The 9994-nt window shown below is 49.0% G+C and overlaps 1 pseudogene; it reads left to right on the top strand.

The window, feature by feature from the left end:
* The first annotated feature begins 880 nt into the window (after positions 1-880).
* On the top strand, positions 881-6536 carry LOC130842014 (olfactory receptor 1D2-like; annotated as a pseudogene).
* Positions 6537-9994: the final 3458 nt, after the last annotated feature.

The following is a 9994-nucleotide window of genomic DNA, read 5'->3' as shown; positions in this document are numbered from 1 at the left end:
GAGTGGGAAGAACAAAGGAGGAAGGCACTGCCGCCTCTGCCCCTCGGGGCGGGTGCAGGACAGGGCAGCGGAGGAGGCGGGGCCCGGGCGCGCAGACCACGCGGAGGAGGTTTGGCGGTAGGGCCCGGAGAAGGAGAGCTGGGGGCCCCCAGGCCCAGCTCAGGCCCTGGCGGGAGCCTGCTTCCAGCTCTCCGGGCGCTCGGAGGCAACAGGGCCCTGGGAGGGGGTGCAGTCCCCGCCCGGGAAGCCCGGGGCGGGGGACTGCTGTGGCGGCCGCAGGGGGACCCCTTGGCAGAGCCACAGTCTGAGGGCGGCTTCCGTGCCTCACCCGCCCCCAGTGCCGCAGGTGCGAGGCCCCCTCCTCGGGATGGCTGGGGCCAGCCAGGGCCAGGGCGAGGGGCCAGGGGCTAGGCCACGGCTGACCACGTTCCAGGGGAGCCGGGAGGAGGGCTCGAGGAGAGCCGAGGGAGGCCGGCAACCTCCGGGGGGCGGGGGGGCCGCGTATGTACAGATGGAGGCGGTGAGGGGAGATAAATTAAATAAATAGGTGCTTGGGGTATAAACAGGAAGGAGGTCGGGGCGATCACGAGCCCCGGGCGCGAGGCCGGGAGGGCGGGGGTATTGCTGATGCCGGGGGTGGGGGTGGGGGTGGTGTGGGGGCTTGGTCTGGGCACCCCCTCCCCACGCAGGGCCCAAAGCAAGGCACTCATGACGGGGGCCCAGGTGTGCCGGGGGCATCTCGGCCGGGTGACCTCTCCCGTGCCACCCGATCCAGGGCTCAGCCCCGCGACCCAGGCGGGAGACCACCCCCCACCGCCCTGGGACCGGGGGGACGGCTCGGGACTGAGAAGCCCCCTCCTCACCGGGTCCGCCACCCTTAGCTGTTGCTGGACAAGAGGCCGATGATCTGTTCCAGCTTCTGGCGCAGCTTCTGCTTCCGGCAAGAGGCGTCCAGGTCCAGAGCGGTGAGAACCTGGGGGAGCAGGCCCCGAGCTGGGCCCTCGAGGCCGCGGCTCCTCCCGGCCACGCCCCCCCCACCCCCCGCTCCCCGCTCCGCACCCCCTCCCCGGCGAGAGCGCCCCCCTCCCTCGGGCCTCAGCGCCTCCCTCCCCTCCAGGGCCCTGGGCACGTGGGGAGGGGCCCGGCCCCCCTCCTCTACCACCTCTGAGCATCCCAGGGCCCCAGGGCTCAGGGCTTGGGCCGCGTCTCCCTCCGCAGCTGCCCGCGGGCCCCCTGGTGAGCCCTCCAGGCTCAGGGCTCGCAGGGCCCTGCGGTCCACCCCTTCCATTCCCGACTCCAGCCAGGAATCCGGTCCTGAAGCCCGCGCGTCTGTCTTCCCTGCCCACCTGCTCTGCAGTCACACACCAGGCAGGTGGGCTGTCTGTCTGTTGAGACATTTTTCTCCTGCTTTGCTGTAGCTTTTTGAACAGATTTAAGAAAGTTAATTTAGTCTTTCTCTAGGAAGTCCAATACCTCTGCTTCCTCATGAACATTTTCTGCTAACTTCTTTTCATCCTGTGAATGGGCTGTATTCACTTGTTTCTGTGCATGCCTCTTAATTTTTCATTGAAAGCTGGCCATCTTGAGTATTATAATGTGGTTAATGTGGAAATTGGATTCTTCCCGCTCTTCAGGGTTTGTTTTGTTGCTTTCTCTGAGTTGTGGTTGCTGATTGGTTTGGTGAGTTTTCGAAACTGTTTTCCAAAAATTACGTTTTATCATGTGTGCTCTCTGAATTTTCTGTTCTTTCAGCTTTTGGTCAGTTAGTTGGTTTGAGAGAGATTTCCTTAAACACTCAGAGACAAAAAAAAAAGAAATAAAGAAAGAAAATGAAGCATAAGCTACTCTCCTGGGCTCTGTCGATTGGCTCTGTGTTGGGGCACTCCTTCAATGCTTAGCCGCAACTCTGCCTTAGCCTTCATTCCTTATGCTTTTCGGAGCCTAAATAACCCCCGGAGGTGAAATGATAGTGTTACGGTATCTATCGTCAGGTCTTTTGTGAGAGTGTATCCAGCCCTGGGCATGCATATGACTTTCTGGATTCCCCATCACAAGCAGGAGCTTTTCAAAGCCAATATTTCCAAAGGTGACCTTCCCCAGTTTTTCCTCCAAGGCCTTTGGTGTGTCTATTGTTTGCCCCGGCTGTAATTTTGTTTTTGCCCCAAGAGGCTGCCGCTTGTTCATTGTTTTCAAGGAACAGGCTCTTAGCTGCTTTTCTGCCCTGAGAGAGTTGAGTTAGGTGAGATAAAGGCCGGTGTCCTGTGTCAGAGAATCCCCAGATAGGTCCAAACAGACAAACCCAGTTCCTTGGGAAAGAAGTCTGCTCTTCTCTTCTCTGGAGCCAAGTATCACACGGGGAACGCAGCCTGCTGCTGTACTGGGGAGGGGTGTGCGGGCAAGGCTAAAATTCAAACACCAGAAAGTTCTCCTGTGTTGAAGTCATCTTTTTCTTCTTTGGTCACTGGGAACATTTGATTATATTCGTGAGCTCTGACAACATTGATGGTGACCATTTTTGCTAAACATCTCATTGTTTCTGTGGAGGGACAGGCCCTTGGAAGTCCAGCTTCTGCTGTTTTTGCGGATGTCACTCTTGGGCTTTCTTTTTAAAGAGGAGAGGAAACCCCGTGCTGAAAAGTAGCACTGGGAGTGAGGAGAGGCCACTGATCGTGCCTCCTGACCCTGAGGTATAGGTACAGGGGTGTGATAAGAAAAGATGTGTACCTTGGAGAGGGCTGCAGAAGGGAGCGTCTGCAGGGTGCAGAGCTGGGCCTTCTTTATGGTGGGAGGTAGAGGGATGCTTTGAGAAGAGACTGATTACAAACGATGAGTTCCAGAGCACCCAGTGAAGGTTGGGGTCTGAGGGGAGGGGTTTGGACGAGGCATTTGGGTTGAGGGAAAGGACGTCCATGCTGTGGTGCTTTGAGATGAGGCTTTGATTCCAGTCTCACTATGGATTTTAAAAATCCAGCAGGAATGTCAGATTTTACAAGTGCCATTGTAGCCTCCAATAGAGATTTATAATATAGTTTTCCTTTCCCACCAATTTGTGTGATTATTTACCTGAATAGATGTCATGATATCAGTCGTCCTTATGTTCCTACTTGGTGCCTTATCCCTTCAATACTGCTGCACCGGTTTTGAATCTATTGAAGATTTTTGCCTCATTATTCTTCTGTGTGTATGCTGTTGTCACCGGATTTTGGTTTCAGTGTCATGCTGGCTTGAGGCCAGCTTGATTCAGTGGTGAATCAGACAGATGTCATTCCTTCCCTTGTAAAGTCTTGGCAATTAGGTAGGGGACTCGTGAGTTGAAAACCTGATGAACTAAAAGAATTTTCTCTTAAACTCAACGGGATTAAAAGCACGTGCTTATTTTTAGGTGCAGGTCTGTGAGATCGTTTCCAGTGTCTTCCGGGAGTGTTTGCTTGCTCATCACCTGCCTGTTCTTGAGTCAATATTTTAAAATCAGATTCTTAGTTTTTTAAAATACTTTAGTCAGTTTTTATTTTATTTTTTTAATTAAAAAGTTTTTATTTAGTATTTATTGGCTGTGTTGGGTCTTCATTGATGCACGCAGACTTTCTCTAGTTGTGGCGAGCGGGGGCTACTCTTCGTTGTGGTGCATGGGCTCCTCATTGCCGTGGCTGCTCCTGTTGCGGAGCACGGGCTCTGGCCGCATGGGCTTCAGTAGTTGTGGCACACGGGCTCATCGTTGTGGCTCATGGGCTCAATAGTCGTGGCACACGGTCTCAATAGTTGTGGCTCACGGGCTGAATAGTTGCGGCAAACGGGCTCAATAGTTGTGGCACACGGGCTTACTTGCTCCGCGACACGTGGGATCTTCCTGGAGCAGGGATTGAACCCGTGTCCCCTGCATTGGCAGGTGGATTCTTAACCACTGTGCCACCTAGGAAGCCCCCTTAGATTCCCAGTTCATCTGGATTTCAGGTTGGTGAGTGTAGATCTGTCTATCTAGTGGCGTCACGCCACACGAGCATTTAGCCTTTGTGGGTTCCATGACATGGACTTGAGAAGGAGAGACAAAGTCACAGGGACATAACTTCTTAGACATGCCCTTATGTGTGACAAGGCCTCGTGAGCCTTGAACCCCTAACTGTGCTTGTGCCCCAAAGCGAGTCCATCACAGACACCGCCTGAAAGCCTCGATAACATCCAAGAGAACAGTCTGGGAAACCGATACATGTTTATCATTGAAAGAAAGGTGGAAGTAAAGATTTCACCCCCCCCCCCAGAGATCACCACTGTTGGTGAGCGTTCTGGTGAACACCATTTCGTGAATCTTTGTGCGAATATATACACATGAATAGATATGTCTGTGTATACGCCTGTGAAGTAGATCTGTCTAAGGACACTCTCTCTCTCTCTCTCTCTCTCTCTCTCTCTCTCTCTCTCACGTGTGCACACAGAGACAGAATTGTTCCTAGTGGCCATCACCCAGACTCTTACCTGGATAAAACACAAAGGCCCTCAGGGGTCCAACCAGCGGTCTCACCTTGACAACTCAACTGCCCTTGCTGTCTCCAGCCACTCTCCCCAAACCAGGCCTCGCGTTCAGGTCTCTCTGTCTTCTTCTCTGGCCGGTTCTTCTTTCCTCCCAGGGAAGCAGGCGGAGCGCCCGCCCAAGCTGAGTCACAAGGAAAGCCTCAGCTCGCCCCTCCTGCATTCTGTGGCGACCAGACAGCCCCACGACGAGTGAGTCTTGTCGTTACTGCCCCAGTCTGGAGTTCCTTCCCCAAATGTCACAAGTACGGTTTTAGCCACCGAGGAAGGTTGTGGTGCATGTTACCCCAGACTGCCTCTGGCCTTGTGGACGGATGTGTTTCCAGCGCATATCGACAGAAACCAGAAGCCATGGTGAGAGGCGACCCAACCGTCATCTCGGAATTCCTCCTCCTGGGACTGTCCGAGGTGCCTGAACATCAGCCCCTCCTCTTCTGTCTGTTCCTGTGCACGTACCTGGTCGCTGTGGTGGGGAACCTGCTCATCGTTCTGGCCATCAGCTCCATCTCCAGCCTCCACACCCCCGTGTACTGCTTCATAGCCACCCTGTCCCGCGTGGACATCTGCTTCACCTCCGCCATGGTACCAAAGATGCTGCTAAACATCCAAACCCAGAGCCAAGCCATCCCCTACGCAGCATGCCTCACGCAGATGTACTTCCTAATTGTGTTTGCAGAGCTGGACAGTGTCCTCTCGGCAGTGATGGCCTATGACAGAGTTGTAGCCGTCGGTCACCCTCTCCACTCCACCACACCCAGGAGCCCCAAATTCTGCATCACATCTCTGTCTGTGGCTCTGGCGGTCACAAACATCTATCCCTGACCCTCACCCTCCTCGCGAGTAGCCTGTCATTCCGCGCAAGTGTCAGAATCCACCACATCTTCTGCGAGCTGTGCGCCTTGCTGAAGCGCTCCTGCTCAGATATCCGCATCGGCGAGTTGGTGGTTTACAGCGCGGGGGGCGCTGTCTGTCTGTCACTCCCTTCCTCTTTATTTCTGTCTCCTACGTGCGCATTTTCTCAGCCATCCTGAGACTTCGGTCTTCGCAGGGCAAGCTGAAAGCCTTCTCCACTTGCAGTCCCCACCTGGCCGTGGCGTCACTGTTCCACGGGACCCTATTTGGGGCGAACCTGTGACCCTCGTCCTCCTGCGCAGCCGAGGACTCAGTGGCCACGGCGCTGTATGCGGCGGTGGCTCCCATGCTCCGCGCTTTCATTTACAGTCTGAGCAACGAGGACGTGGAGGGGGCCCTGAGGCGCCTCCTGGGCTGGAGAAGGGTCTGGTCCTGGTGACAGCAAGACAAAGATGCCTTTTCTTCTCCTTGCCTTCAGGTGGGAGCGGACCGTCCAGGACACGGATGTGTTCTGCCCAAGTCAGGGGTCCAGCTCGGCCCCGAATCTCTGCTGTCCTCGCGTTCATCTGCTCATTCCGCCACTCCTCCCTGAGCGACTCTCGTGTGTCAGGCCGCGGGGGGACAGCCTGCCTGCGCGAGCACTTAATTTTCCATTCATTCTATATGTCTTTCGAGATGCGCCTCAAACCCTGACGGCCCCGTGAATTCTTACCACGTCACAAGTAATGGAGCGTTCCGTTGTGTGCTGAGCAGGCACTCTTTTGAGTGCGTATGTGTAATGACTCAACGTCCAAAACATCCTGTGATGGAGACGCCATCATATCCCCATTTTCTAGCTGAGGAACGTCATCAGAGAAGTGATGGCATCCTCACCTGCTTGTGGGGGAGTCCCTTCTCAAGAGAACAAAAGCTGCCATGGGCGGCTCCCGTCACCAGGTGGCAGTAGACGCACGGGTTGAGGAAGGAGCCGGGGGCCCCTCAAAGGGCTGCGCGGACCCACCCTGCCGTGTGACACACTTCCCAGACCACAGACTTACCTGCTGCCTTCACAAAGGACATTCCTCGTGCACGTGAAGAGAATGCATGCACCACCCCCACCACCCGCCCCTTTCTCGGCACGTGCACGTGACAACAGTCACAGCTGTGTGGCTGGGAGCCTTTTCCAGGGATGGATACGATGATGGTCCGTCCCATGTTCTCTGCTACAAGATGGGCTTTTCAGCCTCCTCTTGGGAGGTGGGCTCCGTGTCCCCGACACTTGAATCTGGGCTGGCTTGTGACTATTAATTTCCAAAATTGACTTAAGAAGAGATGAACAATTTTTTTACACTAAAACTAAAGGGAGAGTTTGAAAGGTGGCCAAAGATTTAGCCCAAAGAGAAAGAGAAATCAGGTCCGCATTATTTCATCCAACTTCAAGAAAGGGACACAGTTTGAAGGTATTAGCCTGCTGTGGTCCCCTTTGCCTGGTAAAGCAATAAAGTATTCTTTTCTACTTCAGCCCCCACATAAAAGAAATTCACGAAAGAGAATATTCACCTATACCAAATTATTCTTTAAAATCAATAAGATTAACTTTAGCCTGGAAATGGAAACTCATGGGCATGCACACACCTACACATACAGAAAGAAAAAAAAAATCAAGGACAGAAACCACCTGTTAAAAGAGTATCATAGCACAACTTACTACTCACTCTGCCTTTTTTTCTTAGCCCTTAGCAATTCTTTTAGCTCTTTTTTCTCTACCTCCATGAGGCCAGAGATTTTGTCTGTCCTATTTATGTGACATTAATAGGTGCTCAGTAAATACGGGTTGAATGAAGGACTGAGAGAATGTAATTACATATAATTCACTGCATTGATAGGTTGATTGATAAGTATCCAAGGGTGTGTATGCAAGGGTGTCTATCTTAACTGGTTTCTTATTGTTAATGTAATTGATGCTCCTTGTAAATTATCAACAACAATGCAATAGAATGGACAAGGAAGTGAACAGAAATTCATGGAAAGAGAAATACGAGTGGTTTTTTAAAAATTTTTTATTAATTTTTATTTGTTTATTGGCTGCATTAAGTGTTTGTTGCTGCACGCAGGCTTTCTCTATTTCCAGTGAGCAGGGGTGACTCTTTGTTGTGGTGGTGGGCTTCTCATTGCAGTGGCTTCTCTTGTTGTGGAGCATGGGCTATAGGCATGCAGGCTTCAGTAGTTGTGGCACGTGGGCTCAATAGTTGTGACTCACGGGCTCTAGAGCACAACCTCAGTAGTTGTGGCTCTCGGGCTTTGTTGCTTCAAGGCATGTGGGATCTTCCCGGAGCACGGCTCGAACCTGTGTCTCCTGCACTGGCAGGCGGATCCTTAACCACTGCGCCACCAGGGAAGTCCCAAAATGCAAGTGGTTTTTAAACATAAGGAGAGACAATTGCATTCATAATTTCAGAAATGCAAATTGAACTCACAATGAAATTCCCTTTCTCAACTCTCAGATACCAAAATCCAAAAAGATAGAAATATAATTTCCCACAAAAAGACTTCAGACTTGCAGTGTTTTATGGGAAAGTTTTACTTTTTAATGTTCATGGAATATACACATACCATAATGTACTCCAAAGATGGAAAACCAGCAAATTTTTAAGAAGCTACTATGACCCTGATACTGAATCACCTTCAGTTAAGTAGAGAAGAAACCTTTGCGATGGTCAAAGTAATATTCATAGGGCAAATAACAACCTTAAGAGGATTCAATATAAATTGATTAAGCATTCAAATCCAGAAGGTATTAAAATGACAACAGAAACACCAAAACAAAACACGGAAGGTGAAAAGTAATAAAGATAAAAGCAAGTAGCTTGAAAAACTCATGTAGTATAGGGCAAGGAAACCAAGATCTGGTCCCTTGAAAAGAGCAACAACATAGACAAAGAAGAAAAATCCAGACAGACACCATTAGAAATGAGAAGACAATCTAACAACAGATATAGACATATGGAGGACATTTTAAAAATTCACAAAAATACTCCATATTGTTTTATGACAATCAGTTTTAAACTCTAGATGGGATGGGCAACTTTCTAGGAAAGTATGGAAAATATATGCAGCTCAAGAGGAGGTAGGAAAACAAAGCTGATCAAACAGCTTAGAAGAAATAGAATAAAAGATTTGCTTTTCCAGAAGGCACTAGGTCTTAGTCTAGTAAACTTTTTAGCACAGATGATACAATGTTATTTAACCTGTTGCAGAGCATAAAGAAGAAAACTTCTCAAGTTATTCCATAAGGCTGGCATTACTCCTGAAATACCTAAACTTGAGCTGAAGCCAGCACACAAAGTGAAAAGGGTTTAAAAGTGATGAAGAACATGTATCTTAAAACAATTTGGCCAACTTAGTACTAATGCCGAAACACTGGGCATTCCCATTACGATCGGGACAACTGTCATTGAACATTTTTGTCAAAATTCTAGCCTAGCAATAAAGTGGAAATAGATGTATTAACTATTAACATCGGAAAGGAAGGGGTAAAAGTTATGATCATATGTAAATATGATTATCTTTCTAGAAAACTCAAGATAATCAGCTGAAAAACTGCTAGAGCTAGAGGATCAATCAAATGTAACAAGTGAGAAATAAGTAATGCAAAAATCCATACTACGACTCCAGTCCATGGGGAAAAAACTACTTAAAAGTGGCATTGGAGGGGACCTACCTGGTGGTCCAGTGGTTAAGACTTCATGCTCCCAATTCAGGGCGCCCAGGTTCCAGCCCTTGTCAGGGAACTAGATCCCACATGCTGCAACTAAAGATACTGCAGCCAAATAAATAAATAAATAAATAAATAAATATGTTTTTAAAGTGGCATTGGAAAAATATCCTAACACAATAGTAACAAGGATAAAATATTACCTTAGCAAGAATAAGAGGAGCTTATGTAAAGAGACTGAAGAGGTTCTCTTGAGAGAACCTGGTCAAAGGAAGGGACATAACACCTTTTGGTTTCAGGCATGTAGAACCCGAATATAATCTTTTTTTTTTTTTTTTTTTTTTTGATGAAAGACTTTTACTGCTCGTTTAGAAGAATAAATGTCAGAGAAAAAAAAATGTGATCACTGAGGACTTTTTGTACCAGACGTTAAAGGGTAAGATACTTTAAAGAGAGTGCTATTGGCAGACGAATCAACATACAGATCATGTGAATATGCATCCATCCTCACAATAGAGCATGAGGGTGATGGAAGAGATCACGAAGGAAAACTGATAGATTTGGCAACATAAAAATGAAAAGACAATCCACTCCCTAGAATAATGGAAATAAAAACAAAAATAAATAAGTGGGACCTAATGAAATTTAAAATCTTCTGCACAGCAAAGGGAACTATAAGCAAGATGAAAAGACAACCCTCAGAATGGGAGAAAATATTTGCAAACGAATCAACAGACAAAGGACTAATCTCCAAAATATATAAACAATTCATCCAGCTCAATATCAAAAAAACAAACAACCCAATCAAAAAATGGGCAGAAGACCTAAATAGGCATTTCTCCAAAGAAGACATGCAGATGGCCAAGAGGCACGTGAAAATGTGCTCAACATCACGAATAATTAGAGAAATGCCAATCAAAACTA

This window comes from Hippopotamus amphibius, chromosome X, assembly GCF_030028045.1.
Source record: "Hippopotamus amphibius kiboko isolate mHipAmp2 chromosome X, mHipAmp2.hap2, whole genome shotgun sequence".
NCBI classification, from domain to species: domain Eukaryota; kingdom Metazoa; phylum Chordata; class Mammalia; order Artiodactyla; family Hippopotamidae; genus Hippopotamus; species Hippopotamus amphibius.
This window is presented reverse-complemented; position numbering and strand designations above follow the sequence as displayed.